Source organism: Balaenoptera physalus (genome assembly GCF_965194825.1).
Source record: "Balaenoptera physalus genome assembly, chromosome: 4".
Lineage (NCBI taxonomy): Eukaryota > Metazoa > Chordata > Mammalia > Artiodactyla > Balaenopteridae > Balaenoptera > Balaenoptera physalus.
Genome location: NC_138891.1, coordinates 59,274,816 through 59,295,095, shown reverse-complemented (window position 1 = coordinate 59,295,095; position 20,280 = coordinate 59,274,816). Strand labels below are relative to the sequence as shown.

At 37.8% G+C, this 20,280-nt stretch overlaps 1 protein-coding gene across 12 annotated transcripts in view; it reads left to right on the top strand.

Moving 5' to 3' along the window:
- PEX5L (peroxisomal biogenesis factor 5 like) overlaps nt 1–20,280 on the top strand; it is a 246,584-nt gene that overhangs the window by 107,195 nt on the left and 119,109 nt on the right. The window contains exon 1 of one of the 12 annotated variants that reach the window (XM_082461399.1): nt 7,907–20,276. The exons of the other annotated variants lie outside the window; for them this stretch is intronic. The gene's annotated coding sequence lies outside the window, so the exon portion shown is untranslated. Of the gene's footprint in view, nt 1–7,906; nt 20,277–20,280 lie in introns of those variants that run through there. 12 annotated transcript variants of the gene reach the window in all.

The window sequence follows — 20,280 nt, the reverse complement described above, 5'->3', positions numbered from 1 at the left end:
AAACTGTTAATTGGTATGCCAGCTACATGAGCATTTGCTGCATTTATGCTTATCTCTCAAAAGATGAAAACCAAACTTGGCTCACAAGATCCAGCCCACAGCTGCACTGTCTTTACTCAAGGGCTACTTTTGCTTTTTAGTGTCCAATCTGTTGTGGATTGATGCTTTTATAAACGCAATAGAGATGAATTACTCAGATAAATAAAATGAAAACAAAAAGTCATGCAAAATGTAAGCCCAAGTTTTTTACTATTAGGTTAAACAAATATAAAATGACTTTGTGAAATTGCTATAAAAAATTTCTAAACGCGTACTTTCAATTTCTATACCTATCTCATCACAGTATGGTAGCGGACAGTTCACAGGTCTGCACAGCACACTTTGAGTAACACAGGGTAGCCCCTGCCTACCTCTCCCTGTCACACTGGCCTGCTTCCCCTTCTTGGAACATGCCACCCTCCTTGCCCTGGCTGGCTTGTCCCCTCTGCCCAGAAGTTTCCCCAACCTCTCTGTGCCTAATTAACTAGAACCACCCATTGGATTGCAAGTCACATGTCTTTCTATCCTGATGTCCTAGACTTGGTCAGGGCCCCTACTCTGGGCTCTCATTGTACCACACACCTCTCCTCATCACGCTTATCACCATTTAGAAAAACACGAGTCCCTCACTAAGCCATAAACTCCACGAATGGAGTGCTGTCATCAGCCTTGTTCACCAAGGATCCCAAATGCCCAGCACAGTGGCTGAGACGTAGTAGATGTTCAATAAATACTTGTTCAATTTATAGATAATTAGAATATAACTTGAGTTCGTATCATTCAAATCCCCATTTTACAAATGAGAAAAATGAGCTACAGAGAGTTTAAGCAATTTGCCCCAAATTTCCAAAGACATATATATATTTAAAACTATTTCAGATCTGTCAGGTTCCACACCACTGCTTTTTTATGACACATTCTAAAATGGGACATTACATAGACATTATGAAAGCTGTTTTGGATGATAGCACTTCTATGTGTTGAAGCCTAGGTTTCAATTCTATGTCATTTCCAAAACTATCTGGAAAATTTGCACAAACAAAATTTTATTTTATAATCCATGTATTCATTCCACAGATATTTACTGAATACCTACTATGTGCCAGGCACTACTCTAAGTGCTATAGAAGTAGCAACAAATGAGAAAGCCCAGGCTCTGCTGGGTCTCAGTTTAGAAAAATACCCATAATTGTTGATAAGTCCTATGAAGAGAATATGCACAAGATAAAGGGATAGAAAGTGATGGAGGTACTATTTTTGATAATGTGATCAGGGGGCCACTCTAAGGAGGTGACACCTGAGTTGAGACCTGAACATGAAAAGAAGCCACAAGGGTCTGGTGGCAGGCAAAGGGGGCAGCAACTGCAAAGCCTTGGGCTGGGAACAAGTCTAGTTCTGTTCCAGGACCCGGAAGTGTGACTGGGGCACACGGTGAAAGAGCAGGAGAGGTTGTCAAGATGGGAAAGATAAATGGTGGCCAATTGTGATTAGCCTTTTCAAAAGACCACTCGGATTGTTAAGGAGAATACTGAGGGGGTTGTGAGGGCAGCGTGACAGGTGGAAGAGGACGTCAGCCAGGATTCTAGTTCAGCAGTCCAGGTGAAAGATGAGAGCAGGGTGGCAGCAGCGGTGGTGGTGAGAAGTAGACTCAAGATTTATTTTGAAGGTAGAGTTGAAAAAACTTGCTGACAGATTGGATGTTGGAGGTGAGAGAAAGAGGGGACTCAGGATAATTCCAAGATTTTAGACCTGAGTGACGGAATGAATACTAGTGCCCGAAACAGGGATGTTAGAAGACTTAGGAGGAGCATGTGGAGGGTGGGGATTGGTTTGAAATCAAGAGTAAAGGTGTGTGTGGGGTAAATGACACATAGTATAGACCACAGAGAGAAAATACTTTTCAATAGAATCCATCAGAAACCTCATCATGCTTACATTTTCTTTAATAACTTCATCTGTGCTTATATTTTATGCTATAATATTTTAATTATTATTTAAGAGAGGAGTACCCAGAGTTAGGTAGAATAATAAAATCAAGTAATTGAAATGTTAACACTCTTACAGAATATTTGTATAGATTTTTCATTTGTTTCTGTCTGACCTAAAATCAAGATAATTCTCCTAAATTTAGGGATAGTGAGGATAGTGAGTTAATATTTCTCCTTGAAAATATGTAGCACTATGTTCAAGGTTATTTATTATAGCAATGATTATAATGGCGAAAATTAGATAATAGTTACTAATAAGATACTAGATAACTAAATTAGGTATACCCTTGCAACTGAATATTATGCAGATATAATAAAAATGAAGAAATTCTCTATGTACTGATATAGAAGAACCTTTAAGATGTATTAAGTGGTAAAGCAAGGTACAGAATAATTGGCATAGTATGTTACCTCTTGTCATTAAAAGGGTGGGAAAATAAAAATATGTATAGGCTCTGTGTTTGCTTGTATAAGCATAGAGAAACTCTGGGAGGATACATAAGAAACTAATCACAGTGTTACTTATGGATGGGGTGCTGGGGATGGATAAATCAGGGAGATGGGGGATAGGGGTGTGAGGAAGATTTTCCATTAGATATCTTCTTTAATTTTTTTATTTTTGAGCCATGTAACACCTGTTCAAAAAGTTAAAGAAAGAAACATAACACTAGGCAGAGTTCAAAGAATGACCACCATTATTATTGAAAACACTGCTGCCTGCGAAACCTTTTTTAAGCAAGTCACTTCCTCTGACCTCTGAACATCCCCCCACCCACCCCCCAGGAAAGGGGAAGATGAATGTCTAATGTGAACTCTTCCCTCGACTGCACTTTCCAATCTTACCTTCTCAGATTCTGCACAGAGTCTTCCAGCTTGAGTTAAGAAAGAGCCAGAATGTCTGGCTTCTAAAATGAAAGTGATAAGTCATCTTATTATATTTGCTTGATTGCTTTCTTCTTACTCTGCCAAGTTCAGTGCTTTACAGCCCTTTTTCTTTCATTCATTTATTTAATAAATATTGATTGAGCACCTCCTATGTGCAGTGTACTGCACTATATCCTAAAATACAAAGATTAATCTACTTTTTTTATTGACCCTCTTAATATATTTAAAGTATAAGGCAGCAAGGAAATACGATCCTCTTTGCAGGTGGGGATATTTCCATGGTCCTAAGAGATTGAATCACTGTCCAGAAATCACAAGTACTTAATAAGAACAGGATATGCATTTGCCACCTGGGTCTAGGAGGCAAAATCCACTTGCTTCCATTTTCTTTCTAACTGATAATAAGGATTAAATTTCACTTTGGGGGAAGATAAGACAGCTTGTCTCTTTTCTTACAGTGAGTGCCCGTCTACCGTGGTAAGAGGACAAAGTACATTGTTTCAGCTTTTGCACTTAGGTTTGGAAACATTAGTTCACTCATTCATTTACTCATTTTTTCATTCCAAAGACATTGATCCCATCCCAGGGGCTAGGCATAACGGTAGATGCTGAGGGCGGTATGAAGATGACTCAGATTTTTGTTTGTTTTGTTTTGTTTTTTTTTTTGTTTTTGTTTTTTTATTTTATTTTTTTTCACACACACACTGTATTTTATTTTTACAAGAGATAAATAAACTGACACCAAGCATTGTAAATGGATAACCACAGCAAAAGCAACAATGATTGCAATTACCAAACACAAAACACACTCGTACTATGTCATAATATTGACATTCAGTCCAGTAATCCTCCACTGTAACAGCTTCTTTACTTTGCAGTGAAAATTGATTTGTATATTTTTTGCCTCTGAGTCCTTGTGGGATTTTTTTTTTAATTCAATCAGAAAGTCACAAAAATTATAATCATCCTCATCAGTTCACTCAGTCCCATGTAATTAATTTTTTTTTCATCTTGATCTTTTGTTAGCACTTTTGTGAATTCATCAGTTTTCCATCAGAGTTCTGAAAATGCTTATTCATTCAGTTCAGCAATATAGTCAGTTACCAGAAACCTGTACTTGTCAGAGTCTTTTCCATGAATTCCTTGAAGATGAAACCCTTTTATAGGAACATTTTTGCGAAAGCATCAGAGTACACCCAGAACTGTCTGTAAATGACAAAAGACTTAAAAATGACCATGGTTAAAGATTTGATGAAAGTTCATAATAATGCAATTGACAAGGAAATTTGGTTATTTCTGAGATATACATTTTAAAGTAATAACTAGAATTATGACTTATAACATTATACCAGAACATATAAGATTTTTAGAAATTTCATGTAATGTCTGAAACATTTATATTAACATATTTCCATACAAATAACCCAAAGAAAGTTTAGTATTAGTTGTTCTGTTTGTTTGTTTGTTTGTTTATAGTGCAGGTTCTTATTAGTCATCAATTTTATACACATCAGTGTATACATGAAGATGACTCAGATTTAGGCCCTGTCTCAGGAAGGTAACATCTAGTTGGGGAGTAACAGCATGCTCATAATTACCTATAATACACATAATACATGGCAGAAATGATCAGTGCCATAGGAGAGGTTCAGAGAAAGTGTTCTAAAGAGATAGGTATCAGCTGAGCTGCTAAGGCAACAAGGAAGACTTCATTGCAGCGTCCCAGACCGAGGTCGCTCTGATAGGGTCTGGGTCAGACCTACCCCAGATAAAATTGAAGCCTGTGAAAACCTCCTAGTATGAGAGAAGCTTCTGTACCCAATGCTCCCAGTGTGGTGGCCAAAGGATATCTCTCAATTATATACCTTAGTTTCTATATCTTTGAAATACTTTGATAGCTCTGATGATAGTTTTGATATTCACTGTGTACTTGCACAGGATGTCACTTGATTAGAAATAAATATAGCCCCACCTTGTCCTGCCCGTAAACAAGGTCAATAACCCCATTAGTCCAGTCACATAGATGAAAAACAGCTAAAACTTTATTAAAAATAACAGCCAACACTTTTTAAATACTTACTGTGCTTGCCTACTTTATAAGCATTGCTTCTTTTAATCCTTACATCAAACTTACAAGTTAAACACTATTATTACTGTGCCTATTGTACAGATAGGGAAACGGTGGCTTAAAGATGTTGTTATCTATAGTCCCACAGCTACTAAGTGGTAGAACTAGGAGTGGAATCCAGATCTGTCTGATTCCAAACCCATGATCTTAACCACTATGCTACTGGTTTTCAAACTTTAGCACGCTCCAGAATCACCTGGAGGGCTTGTTAAAACACAGCTCGATGGCTCCACCCCTAGAGTTTCTGATTCAGTAGGTTGCGAGTAGGGTCCAAGAATTTGCATTTCTAACAGGTTCCCGGGAGATGCCGATGCTGCTGTTGCAGGTGCTGCACTTGAGAACCGCTGCAATCTGCTACTCTCCTACCAATGGTAGTTTTCCCAATGCTCTGTGGAGGAACATGAATCCAATCTCACTGGATAAATATTTATGCCAATTTTCCCTTTATTGGAGTAATCAAGAATTCACCTGAAGTCTTTGAGCAGACTAATTCACAGAGAATTTAAAGTAAATAACCAATATATTAAAGTTCCTAATTAAATTTTCCTATGAAATGAATATGGAATTCTTTTTCATAAAGAGCAAGGTTGATCTTCCTACATGAATGAAGATTTTTAAATTAGTTGAATGGCATTCTGATCACCAGCTTAAAATAGTTTTAGTGAATATTTTGTCCTTCAAACAGATATGATATGAGAAGTCAAAGCAGGAAAGCTCTCAAATTCTAAAGGCAGCACTGGACAAGCAAGAGGAGACATTATCCTGGCACATCTAAATAAAAGAAAGGGTATTTGTCTTACAGCCCGCTATTGTCTCTTCTTACAGCACCTTGTGCTTCTCCTTGATGGAATTTATCACACTTGAAAATATGTGTATACTAGCTCTCATTGCTTCTAAATTGCAAGGGTCGCATCTGTCTTGTTTACCACTGTCTCCTCAGCCTGGTACAGTGCCTGGCAATATTTGTTGACTGGCTAACTTACTGCTCTCTAATCCATAATCTTACAGGCAACAAATCATAGTCACAGCATTTACAAACTTGCCTAGCCAGCTCCAGAGAGAACTTTTTACAGAATATACAGTAAATATGTGTATATTGCAAGGAGTAGAGGAGAAAGAATTGTGTGAATGCTCCATAAATCAGAAGCAACATGCTTTTGTTGCCCATTGCAAAACCTTTTCCTGAAGCACTTCTCTGAGATGGCTTCTTCCTGATAAATGATTTCTGGGCTAGAATATAAAGAAAACACACGTTGATTGAGGAAAGTTACAGTTTAATGAGGCAAAAAATAAAAACATCCTATGAATCCAGTCCAGCTGTGTGGGTATTTCCTGCCAAAAGATGTAGGAGTTGGAGTAGTAGGGGATGTGCCTGAATGTGAATGGATGTTAGAGGCCCAGATGGTTGCAAGCATATCAGGAAGAACCAGTGACTATGCTCATTGCCATGCTCCAGATGACACAGTAGCTGTTCCTACCCTTGTGTACCAAGGGTGAGAATGCTGACTGAGTCATCCCTCTCAGAGTCTTGGATCACATATGTCTCTCTTCACTCCCATTGTGCTTGTGATGATACTTCATGGGATTCGAAGTACTGGAAAAATAGTCATAAAGATTGAGGGCATAGACAGGAAAAACTTTAGATGGACTCTTAGCAAATAATTGAGCAGAACACATTTGTAATTTAGTTCAAATATGAGTTGCCAGCATCAGAGAGTTGAGTAACACCAGTGCAGACTGAGATCATAAGTAGAAGTCTTCATTCTGCTAGTTGCTTAAGCTCGTATCCGATTGACATGATGGCATTTGCTGGATTATGCTCTAGTGTTATGCTACTGGCCACTGTGGACAGACACAGTGAGAAACAACCTAATAGAATGCATTCATTATCATGCCTCCCTTAAAGATATTTTTAAGACATTACTTGTTATATTATCTAGTACCCTCTCCTAGGGTAGAATTCCCTAGGAGGGAAGAGATCTCTTTTTAGAAGAGCTGTACGTGTCCAGGGCAACTGGTTTGTTTCCTGTCTTAAAGAAACTAGAAATTATGCACCTGGTTAGGATTCAGTGTTCCTAGTTAGCAATAAGTGTCTTAGGAAAATGAAGCTCATGGTATTCATTTTTGTACCAGACTTACTTTTGACTCTATATTATGCAACACTGAGTCTATGTACATATATTGTGTGTTTTCTCTCTCAATTTTATTAATTTTGAAAGCTAACTTAGATCTGTTTATATAGAAAGGTGCAAATAAGTTTATTCCAAAATACTTTCTGAGCGTCTATTAAGTGTGAAGAACTCTCTGAGGTGATGGAGATTTCATGGTGAACAAAACTGATGTGGTTTTGCTCACCATGAAATGTGAACAAAAATGTACTCATGGAACTTATGTTTGTGAAGACATGAAAAGTTTATGAAGGCATTCTAGAAAATAGATACATAGCCTCCCAATGATCTTGGGCAAATTACTTAACTCTTTCAAGTCTGTCTCCTTTTTATTAAACTTGGGCAGAATAATACCTTCATTTTGAAAGATTTTTGTGAGGATTAAATTAGATCAAACAGGGCTTCCCTGGTGGCACAGTGGTTAAGAATCTGCCTGCTAATGCAGGGGACACGGGTTCGAGCCCTGGTCTGGGAAGATCCCACATGCCATGGAGCAACTGGGCCCGTGAGCCACAACTACTGAGCCTGCGCGTCTGGAGCTTGTGCTCCGCAACAAGAGAGGCCGCGATAGTGAGAGGCCCGTGCACCGCGATGAAGAGTGGTCCCCGCTTGCCACAACTAGAGAAAGCCCTCGCCCAGAAACGAAGACCCAACACAGCCATAAATAAATAAATAAATAAAATTAAAAAAAAAAATTAGATCAAACATGTAATGTATACCAGTCCCATAACAGGTTCTCCATTAATGCCTTTCTCTTTTCCCACATAAAACCATGATATGTTTTGTCTAAACGCTTGTGACTTAAGCTTTGCTTTAGAAAAATGGATGTTTCAGGTTCTCTGTTAAAGATAAGGGAATGGATGTTTAAACACAAATTTCATTCTATTAAGGACCCAACCTAAGTCAAAAGGAAGTTGAATCGGGAAAGGGGAAGCGTCAGTGAGTTTCCCTCTAAAAAGAAAAGGATTAAGAAAGAAGAGCCATCTGAAGGAGAGAGAACTGGTTCTGATTAGGAGTAGAGAGATGACAGACAGCCATTATAGAGGTTCTTCCCAGATCAGAAGCTTGGTGCTCCCTCTTTCCTATTTAGTATATTTTGGCTCCAGAGAATATATTTGGGAGCAGGGAACCTACAAGGGTAGTTCCTTATTCTTTTTTTCTGATGGACATCTTGTCAGGTCTCTCTCTAGAACTAAGAAAGACAAACAATTCTAACATTTAAATATTTTAAGGAAGTTACACTTAACTATTTTAAGGAAGTTATTTGCTGTTTCATTTTTTTTTTTCTTTTTTCATTTCAAAGGTAGTTGAGTGAAAGCCCTTGCTAAGCTTATCTTCCCATTCATCACAGAAATACGATGCACCTATGTCCCGACCATAAACTACTCACCCAGTAGCAGCCTATCTTATTTGCAGACAAACTACTCAAAAGGAAGTAAACATTCTCCTAAATGCTGACCGTGTAATTTATACATGTAAGCAGCATAGAGCCTGAGTTCCATCAAGTGTTGACTCAAGAGTGCCTGTGAAGGATCCCTGTAATCACTCACCAAAATAGACCTCTCCCTTATCAAGGAGTAGTTCTGGCTGGGAAGGGTTTCGCGAGCTAAAAACTATATCCGTTTAGCTCATGCTTATCACGTACCTAGAGGGAGGCGGCTTGCTGTAATAGTGGAAGTTCTTCAGCTTCATTGTTAAACAAACCCAGATTAAATCCCACCTTGCCACTTTAACCTTCAGCATTATTAAAGGAAGCATTAGGACCTACTTTTCTGGGCTGTTTTAAGAATTCTATTTGACCTTCAACATAAAGAGTTTGACAGAGTGTCTTGTTACTTCCCTGACCTTGCCTTTCCCTCTGTGCTGGTAACTGTGGTGTACACAAAAGACAATCCAGGATAGATGGATGTGAAGTCACAAGAACATAGAATGAGATGGTACTTGATCAAGTCCTGGTATCTGTGGAATGTGCTTCCAAACCCACGGCTGGGCTTGAGCTGGCCTGAAATATATGGTATGTTAAGAGAATTCAGTAGAACTTGAAGACTGAAAGAAGTCTCAAATGTTTTCACTTCATAGGACCCCTTTTCTTCTCTACCATCTGTGGATGTCTCATGAAGTACACACAAATATACGCCAATTGTAGCATAGTGCTTGTATCACTTAAACATGGTGATATCTTTTGCCCAAGAGAAGAGAGGGATGAGACAAAAGAGCAAGGAAGAAAAAAAAAAAAGGAAACTAATGTCTATCAAACGCCCACACTGTTCACTCCCTTTGCTGAGTTCTTTCGCACAGCACTGTGAAGTGGGTATCATTATTCCCATTTTAACAGATGAGAGCGGAGAAGCTCAGAAAGGCAACTTTACCCAAAGTGACACCCTCATAAGTGGGAGTGCTGGGATTTAAACCTAGGCTTTCTGCCTCTTGGTCCAGAGGGAGGTAGAAAGGAACTTTTACTAATGAATCCGTTCAATAACACTCATAAGCTGCTGTGCCATGGTGTCTTCAGGGCTTTTCCTGTCAAGGCATCCAGCGCAGTATGGAAGAAAGGGCACGGGCTTGGGGGTCGGATGTGCCTGTGCCCAAATCCTGGCACTCACCCTTCCACCAGCTGTGTGGCCTGTTTAACAACAGGAAATTGTCCGCATATGGCTACTTCTGCCCAAGGAGGAAATAAACTGCAAAGGAAATTCTGAAGTACCACTAAGTGGAACCTAGTGGTAGTAGAGGGGCACGGCTAAGAGTGTGGCCCCAGTATTAGACAGACTTGACTTCTGATCACAGCTTTAATGAGAGACAATAAAACATAGTAGTTAAAAATACAGACCCTGAGGTCAGACTCTGGGCTGCTGTCCCAGCTCTGACACTGACTAGCTCTTTCTGCTTACCTCTCTTTGTCTCAGTTTCTTCATCTGTACAATGGGTATAATAAAAGTATACACCTCAAAGAGTTGTTGTGACCTAGGTACTGTTGAAATATATGTAAAGTATTCAGCACAGTGCCTGGTACATTTTAGATGCTCAAAAAGTGATTACTATTATTACTACTACTACTATTACTAGGTACCTGTCTTTGGGCAAGTTATTCTTTCTGAGCTTCAAGTACCTCTTCTCTAAAATGAGGGTATAATCATATCCACTTCAAAGAAGTGTTTGTGAGAATTCAACTGGAAACTATAACACGTTTAATACCATTTTGATAGTTATTTTAATTAGCTAGATGCTCTGATGTTCATCTCTTCTTTGGACCATGACACTCTTCAAATAAGTTTATAGTTCTGAAGAGTTTCCCAAGAAGCAGAAATTGCTGGGGTCATTGTTAAACATCAAGTAAAGAACTGTTTTATTTTTGGAGGCATCAAAGTGAAGAGCACATCTAATGCACACAGCCATCTTCTCCAGAGGTGACTCTATAACACTCTCCCTGTGTCTCCTTCATTCTCATATTGTTCAGGAAATTGTTTAACTCAGAAAGTCAGAAAATGCTTTCTACCCTCCTCGAGGCAGAACACATAATCACTATATTTCCACATAAAAACATCATTGCAATTTTCAACTTTTTCCAATAATCTTCAAAAACTAGGGGACTTCTCTGCATATCTCTCAGCACTAAGTTAATTTGTGTTGGTTTCAATATCACTGAACAAGAATGTACTAGTCCTTCCTTAAGGCAGCCTTGATTAAAGTTATAGTTTCTTCTCTTTAATTTTATATAACCTCTATGCCAGTTGGGTCTCCCTGAATCTTAGGATCAAAATAAGATTGACTCAAAGCACTCCTGCACTATGAAATTCAGTGCCTCTCCATCCCAGCACCACTTCACAAGATTTCTGCAAATTGGGGGGATACTAAGTGTTCTGGCTCTGAGCTCCTGCTCCTGCTTTATCAGAGGGATTTTTAAAAATTCATTCAACCTACTCTGTGTCAGGCACTGTTCTGGGCTCTTCATATGTGGTACAAAGCAAAGCGTACAAGTCACTTCTCTGTTTTCTCTCCTTCTTCCACACCTTGTCAGTATGAGTGTGGAACATGTGGAACATCTATTCCTCAATTACAAGCAAAAAAGTTGCATCTTACAGAAGGTATCTGGGTCTCCAGCAGATATCACTGGAAGTTTGGGGATGTAACTTGAAGGGGAAGGAGGTAGAAGAGAGAACTAAATTGCCACCAAATTTTTTTTTTAGTTATGCAGAGTTTTTTTAGACAATCTTCTTTCTCTCCTTTTTCCCTATTTCAAATTCCTACTATGTTTTAATCCAAAGTAAATGTGATTTCCACCACCTCCACAAAGGGATTTGCAGAAAATATGAAAAGAGCCCATGGATGAACCATATACTCATAATAGCCTTTGCCTTGGCTACTACAGTGAGATCAAAGGGTTTTTAATTATCACGGGTAAGGATGCCATTAAATTCTTAGCCAGAAGCCAAAATTTCCAGTTTCTGCTTAGTGGTGGAGGGGTATGTGAAGGAGGTAGTGTCATACTTCTGTAACCCAGGTTTAGGAGAAACCTCAAGAAGTCATAGGCAGATAGGACTATATATCATCTATCCATCTACCCATGCCTTCATTCATTCATTCACTCAACGAACCTTCATTTAGCGCCCCTCTACCCACAAGACACTGCGCTTGTGGCAACACAATGCAGAATATGAGACTCAGTGTCCAGCTTCAGGGAGATCAAAGTCTAGACTTCAACGAAAGAAAAAATCGTCATTGAACGGGATCTGGAAGAATAGACGGAATTCAACAGGTAGAGATGAAGAGATGGGAATTCCAAGTGAAGAAAACAGTCTCTGCAGAGATGCAGAAACTTGCATCCATACAGCCTTCACTGGCGTGGGGAGTGGTGCAGAAGAGCTGGTAAGAAGGGAGCTGCAGGAGAGGAAGTGATGGAAGAGGATCCTGCAGACCCAAGGAGGGACAGAGTCACAAAGAGCCCCTTCTCTCAAGAACGTTCATGATGCCAGGCAACTCTTACAATTTGGACTGTCCTCTGTTGAAATTTGGTGCCCTGTAGGAAGATTGACATTCTGAACCACGTTTGCACTTGAGACATCAACTTTCTGAAACCCAGGCTAATCAAATGAAAGATCCAGTCTGTGTATTTTTGTCAACTCTTGCTCTTGCCTCTGCAGTCACAAATATCATATAGAGGGAAACCACATTCATAAAAGATCCCAGCGTATGAAGTACCTAATTTCATTGTTCATTTTGGAGAAGGGGAAAAAGATAAAATTATTGACATGGTATGATATGATTTTTAAATAAACTATAAACCTTCACAGAATTTAAACTAAAACAAATAAATGAGTAAAATTATACAATACTAGTTAAAAGAGACCTAAATAGACAATAAGTTCCATAATAGAGAAATCCAAGTTAAATTCTTTCAAAAACTATCACTTTCTTTGTTTACTGTGACATAGTTTGTATTATTGTTGTCGTAACTGAAACCACTGTGATATTAAAATATCCAAAGTCAAGAAGCACATTTCTATTTCCAATTAAATCTTCTCTAAGAAAATAAGCGTTTTTTTTTTTAAATGAGAGTAAAAATGCAAACAGCTTCATTCTCACTTTTCAAAGAAAATGTCAGCTTAACTCTAAGCCTACTGAAAAAAATTTTTTTAAGTTGTTGGAAAGGTCAAGCAGAAAAAAATATTTCTGGAATTTCTAAATTTTGATGACTTTAATATACAAGTTCTGCAGCAAAGTATGTTATATTTTTACTGAAATTTAAATTCGCTTAAAAGACATTTGCAACAAATGTTTATCATAGATGGAAATAAGACTAGAAAATGAATCTAACATTTTTATTCAGTTGCATAAGTTAGTCATGATATAGATATAGATATAGTAATAGATAACATATATAATATATATATTTAGGTATGACAGAACATATATGACATACATGTATGTGTCACAACTAAAAGCAACTGTGATCTGTGATGGACTAAGGGAAAAAAACAGGAAGTAAGCCTTTAAAATAACTGATCTTCTATTACTTTGGTGTTGACATTTGAGGAAAAGTGTGTTTAAGTATAAGAAGTTAAAAAGAAGTCTTTGTGTTTTTGAGTCTAGTGAAATATTACAAGGTTTCAATTAACCAGAACACTCAGAGCTATTTGAGTGTTGTTATTAATTGAAATTTTTCATTGCATCAAGATTGACCAAAAGGGGAAAAAAAACTTTTTTAGTGGCAGATCTTTCTAAAATGTATTAATGCTTCTTTCTGTATTACTAAGTACAATAACACTATACCTAATTCTTTCTTTGAAGAATGGAGATATTACTGTCCTCAGGGCTATTACTCAGTGCATCTTTCCTTACTGAGTGGTACCCAGATGTAATTGTCAGAGATGGGCTGAATATATACTGACTGTGGGGCATAACTTGGAATCTTTAGTATCCTTCAAATGAGGTTGTTTGTTTGTAAATTAATTTTTTCTTCTAAACATGACATTTTCTGGAAAAATTAATTGAGGATACTGGTTAATTAGGTTTTTGTTTTACTATAACTGAACAGATTATAAGTGGCTAAAAGGAAATAGTGTGATATTGTTAATCTGTGGAGGAGGGAAGAGTAATGGTAAATTTTCAGACAAATTTTGATAGATTTAAACCATTTTGAGCTTTCTTCAATTTAGTGTTTAGAGGAATAGCTTAAGTGGAGAATCTAAGACCTTTTATACTTTCTGGGAACCTTTTAAAAGCTTAATAAACTCTGGTATATGTTGATGTGGGAAAAACTAGGATCTTAAAGAAATTAATTTTTTTCTATACACATAACATCTATCTAGAATTAGAATCAATTTCAATCTGTCTAATGAAATATCACTATCATGTAGTTGCTTTTATCTTTGAAACTAATAGATCATAATGTTTTATTTAGTAGGTTGAAGTAAGTTCAGGCCAAATCTCTTTTGAATGTTAACTTAATCTATTTTGATATATATCTGACATTCAGGAGGAAGAAAATGTAAGGGATAGCAGAGAATACATCTTTAGGAGATTGAGAAAAACTTCATAGGCAATTTAAAATTAATATTATCAAATCACTCTTTTGCCTGTAGTGACTTGGGACATAGATTAAAGACATATTTCCAGTATAGGCGATATAGGCAATCTGCCTAAAGTAGGGTGTAGAAATGACTCAACACCTCCATGAACTCAACGGTCCACCAAACTGTTCTAATCCTTCAGAATTTAGGAACAAGATATGAATGTGGTGTGAATTTGTAATTCATCAGACAAACCAGTGAACTCATTAGTAGAAATATATACTTTTAGAACTGCTAGAAATGTTTTAACACTCTTAAGGTCTTCTATTGTTGAAGCCTTTCTTAGACTTTGAAAGTTGAAGGTCATCTTTTTTATTGTGATTATATAACTTTGGTTGAATAGATTTCCTAATATGGCCCTACCATATTAGGGCCCTACCATTGTCAACCCTAGAGCACATAACACAGTCTGTGAATTCATCAGCAATCTCATGGTACCTTGGAGTTTTGCAACTGCTACCTGAATGGGCCAGATCCAGATTTGCCTTGTTTTTCTATTGTTAGGGGAAGTCCATTAGCTTTTACATTTCATTATAGTGTAGCCTTATCAAATTACTCTTTCAAAATAATAAATAGTTCTTTCAGATACTGTAGACACCCAAATACATATGGAAAATAATTTACTCAGCTAATAGGATTTTGCTGGTTTTTAAAATTATTAGTGTATATTGAGTTCTCACTTTTACATGTTGTCGCTAAAATCTCTATTCAAGTTTGGGAACCAACACACAGCTCCTATTGGCACTGGCTGACCACTCCACGCACAATCTTCATTTGAATTTCTTTTAGGTAACACTCCCTGACAAGTAGGTCATAGTCCCTGATGGGATATCACCATAGTGGCCAATTTTGGCCACCTGGGTTCAAAATTTATAGTTTTCAATATCCACAAAGTCCTTTTGATCAGATTAGAAATCGCAAAAGGAATTAACTGAGAAGGCTTAAAATAGACCTGTAACTGAATTGTCTTTGGATGTTTCTAAACAATTTATTGAAGTACGAAAGTAAGATTACTTTGTAATCATGGGTAGTTTTTTCATTATTGTATTAGTTTACTAGGGTGTCCGTAACACAGTGCCGCAAGCTGGGTGGCTTAAACAACAGAAATTTATTTGCTCACAGTTCTGGAGACTAGAATTCTGAGATCAAGGTGTCAGGATTGGCTTCTTCTGAAGCCTCTCTCCTTAGCTTATAGATGGCTGTCTTCTCCTCATGCCTTCACATAGTCTTCCTTCTATGTCCTAATTTCCTCTTCTTATAAGAAGTCATATTGAATTAGGGCCCACCCTAATACTTCATTTTAACTTAATTACCACCTTAATAAAGACCATACCTCCAAATACAGTCACATTCTGAGCTACTGGGTGTTAGGCCTTCAATATATGAATTTTGAAGAGACACAATTCAGACCATAACAGTTACTAATCTCAGCTCATTAGAAACTGGTTTCTCATTATCCCTAGTGGCTAGATTCAGCATCCTGGCCTTGCTTCAGAGCCTTGATTCCTCTGCCTTATAAGTCTTTTTTTTTTTTTTTTTAACATCTTTATTGGTGTATAATTGCTTTACAATGGTGTGTTAGTTTCTGCTTTATAACAAAGTGAATCAGCTATACATATACATATATCCCCATATCTCCTCCGTCTTGTGTCTCCCTCCCACCCTCCCTATCCCACCCCTCTAGGTGGTCACAAGGCACTGAGCTGATCTCCCTGTGCTATGCGGCTGCTTCCCACTATCTATATAGCTATCTATTTTACATTTGGTAGTGTATATAAGTCCATGCCACTCTCTCACTTCCTCCCAGCTTACCCTTCCCCCTCCCCTTGTCCTCAAGTCCATTCTCTATGTCTGCGTCTTTATTCCCGTCCTGCCCCTAGGTTTTTCAGAGCCATTTTTTTTTTTAGATTCCATATATATGTGTTAGCATACGGTATTTGTTTTTCTCTTTCTGACTTACTTCACTCTGTATGACAGACTCTAGGTCCATCCACCTCACTACAAATAACTCAATTTCGTTTCTTTTTATGGCTGAGTAATATTCCATTGTATATATGTGCCACATCTTCTTTATCCATTCATCTGTCGATGGACACTTAGGTTGCTTCCATGTCCTTGCTATTGTAAATAGAGCTGCAATGAACATTGTGGTACATGACTCTTTTTGAATTATGGTTTTCTCAGGGTATATGCCCAGTACTGGGATTGCTAGGTCATATGGTTTTGATTTAGGTCATCCCAAACCTGGTCTCCTAGCCATACTGTGACTATTCTCTGCCTCTGTTGCTGTTATTGAAATCTCTTTACTGCTTTCATACTTATTGCTCCTCTTACATTCCATATGGCTTCTAAACTCAAGTTCATTACGGTGGCTTCTGTAATAACCAAAAGCTAGAAACAACCCAAATGTCCATCAACGGTTTAATGGATAAATTGTGGTATATTCAGATGATGAAATACTATACAGTGGATAGAATGTAATAACTATTGCTACTTACTCCATGGATGAATCTCACAAACATAATATTGTATCTTCTGCTACCTACTTCATAAGGACACTTAGCCCACAGAGTCCATGAGTTCAGCAGTAACCATTCAGAGTCAATTAATATTTATTGAGTCACTACCATGTGCCAGGCGTTGTGGAAGTGCTTTCATATATACTTAACTCTCATAAATGTATGAAGTAGAAATATAGTATTTCTATCCTATTTTCAGAAGGTAAAATGAAGCCTTAGAGAGAATAATTTATAAAAGAGCTGGGATTTGAAACTCCGGTCTTCTGACTCCAGTCATGGTGTTTGTGCCAGCATGCCACACCATGCAATCCTTCTTTCCCTTCCGCTGACCATGGAGGCTACACCGGCTCCATTAGCTGTTAATCCCATGGCCACACAGTGACTGGGGCTCATCACTCCGGTGTCTCTCCATACTTACCCTAACTTCTCTCCCCAGAGTGAGAAAGACTGTTCATCCTTTTTTTTTTTTTTTTTTAATTAACTTATTTATTAATTAATTTATTTATTTATTTATTTATTTATGGCTGTGTTGGGTCTTCGTTTCTGTGCAAGGGCTTTCTCTAGTTGGGGCAAGCGGGGGCCACTCTTCATTGCGGTGCGCGGGCCTCTCATTATCGCGGCCTCTCTTGTTGCAGAGCACAGGCTACAGACGCGCAGGCTCAGTAGTTGTGGCTCATGGGCCCAGTTGCTCCGCAGCATGTGGGATCTTCCCAGACCAGGGCTCAAACCCGTGTCCCCTGCATTGGCAGGCAGACTCTCAACCACTGCGCCACCAGGGAAGCCCCTGTTCATCCTTTTAAGGAACCAGAAGGCATGAGGGAGGAGGCAACTCACACACTGCTGATGACCCCCCAGAGGACTATCAAGATAAGCAGAGATGCCAGAGTCTGATCCAGAATTTTAGAATAGAAATGCCCAAAGCCTCAGCTTCTCTCTTAGAACTGTTTCAGGGAAGTCAGGCAGGTGGAGTACCTTAGCTGAGACCTTTTTGGCTAGTAGCTTGTGAATTTAGCCTAGTTTCTGTAATTTAGTTTTCCTAAGTTACATCAACAAAACTGGAGCATTTGGTGACTGGAGAACAAGCTGGTAAAAACTTGCACCTGCCAGAAAATGAGGAAAGATACAAAGAAGGCTACTGAGTAGTCAGACTCCAAGTCCACAGCGCTTATTCATAAATTAGGAATAGAGTTTGCCTGAAACATTCATAAAGGGGAATTCAAGTTCACTAGTTACTAGCCCTCCTCTAGAAAGAAAGTGGACACAGTGTAATTCTACCTTATGACATCTGCATAAATTTGCTATCTCAAATTCAAAAATTTGGTAACAATATATTTACCACATGGTCTTTACATCTATTTTTTAAAAGAGGTGGGATTCAATTTCTTTGCTCTAAGATAACAATAGTCAATGTTGAAAGGCCTCCAATTTGGTAGGGGGATGGAATTCTTTCTTCTTTGTTTTTTTTACTTGGTAAATAGATTTTACTTACTAGGGGCAAGATGTTGGGGGATGCATCTAATCACCGATAAGAAAAAGAGTTTCACAGGTAATCAAATCAATTCAAGGGAACTGTTTCATTGTCTTAACCACATATTTATCTACAGGGATTCTTATTTATTATATTTTCTTTGCAAAACTTTCCAATCAAGAATATGTGGAAAAGATGGGAGTGATAAAGAAACTGTTTTTTTGTACATGGTTCCTCCCAAGTTTCCACACCACTATCCTTCCACATTTTACTATCTTGTGTACTATACCACCTTGGCTAATTTCAAGCACTTAGAAACCAGACCTCAATACCTCTTCTCCTAACCCCTCCCAGAGAGAGGCCATGTCTCACCTCTCCCTATGCCCCAAACACCACTGATTCAGCAGAATTTCAGCAACTATTTATGCTGGTGATGAATGATTCTCATAACACCTTACTTTCTCTTGAGTGTTGGATACGTATCCATTTGTGCAAGTAAGATACAAGTAGTCTGGAGTATTTGTATTTGGCAGGATATTTTTTGAAAAGAAAAAAAATAACAAAGTAATCTTTAGAACTTTGTGTTTTCAGTCTTTTTCCTTTTGTTTAAAAATAACCCCCCTCCCCCAAATGCCTGTTTTGCAAATCATCTGAGGTATTTAACAAGCAATTGAAAATAACAAAAGTAACCCTCTAATTACCATTGCATTTTTTTGGTTACATATTTCACACAATCATCAAAGGCCTCTCAAACATAAATATATTTATATAAATATAAATAACAAATTTGGGATTTATCATACAAGAAAGGAAAACATATCATACCAGAAATTAAATGTTACTTCTTAATTATTGAATATGTATTATTTATGTCATCCTCAGCATAAGCCAAACAAGGTCAAAAGAAAACAATTTTTTTAAACCAGACCATTTTAGGTAACAAAAGTTGTTTCCAGGTGCATAATAGAGAAACTCAATATTAAGGCAAAATAGGTTCCAAGTAATTTAAAGCCACGTTAATCAGAGTAAGCCTGATAGTAAAACTTCACTAATTGAGAACTGGTTATAGATGAGTGAACACTGAGTGATGCGACTTTGACCCTTTGTCAGGAAAGCTTGCTAAGCAAACAGAGTAAATATGCCTGGGGGACAAGGTGGGAGTGAGATGGGGAATGTTTAACCTTCTCCAGAGAACAAACAAATGGTAAATTGTGGACAAATGGATCTTGTTAATTAAAAAGAAGTCTTATCTGTCCTTCAAAGCCAATTTTAAGCATCTTTACTTGGTAACATTTTATAAATTTTAATGAAATTTTATTTAGATTTTATTTTTATTTTGAAACTATTTCATTTCTTTAAATGTCTAAGACTTTTTATGTAATTCAAAATCACCTTCTGTCAGAGTTGGCCATATTACGTGATTTCAGTACCGTCACGTGAAAAAAGAATTTAGTAGTTACTTGTATTTACTGAGTGAACTTGAGTGTCTATCACTATACCAAAGAATACGAAGTAGTTCAAAAGAATCAAGCACAATCTTTGTTCGCACAAGGTAGTTTCATTGATGAGACAGTCACAGAACATTTTACAAAATAAAGGATTATAACAAGGTCCCTGGGAGGAGCTTAATCTCCATGCACAACTCAGGAATTTGGGGTATGGGCAATCCTGTTCCTCAAGTGACCCACTGTGAAATTAGAAAAAATGACAAGGAGTGCTTTGGGACCAGTTGGTGACCCTGGTCATTGAGGACTGATTTTTTTTAAATAAAAATAGAGATAGAGGTGGACTCAACTTCCTCAAAAGTGCTCCTGGATGGTCAAGAACACACCCTGAGACAGGAGAGACTAAAGTGCTTAGGCCTATTTTCTGAGGGAGAGACCACATTTTAAGAGTCACATCAGTTTTACACACCAGTGTTTTCTGCTTCAGGCCTAAATGTTCCACGTTTTCTGAAGGTGTTTTAAGAACTACAAGATGAAAGCTACTGATTGGGCACCTATTATGATTGGTGA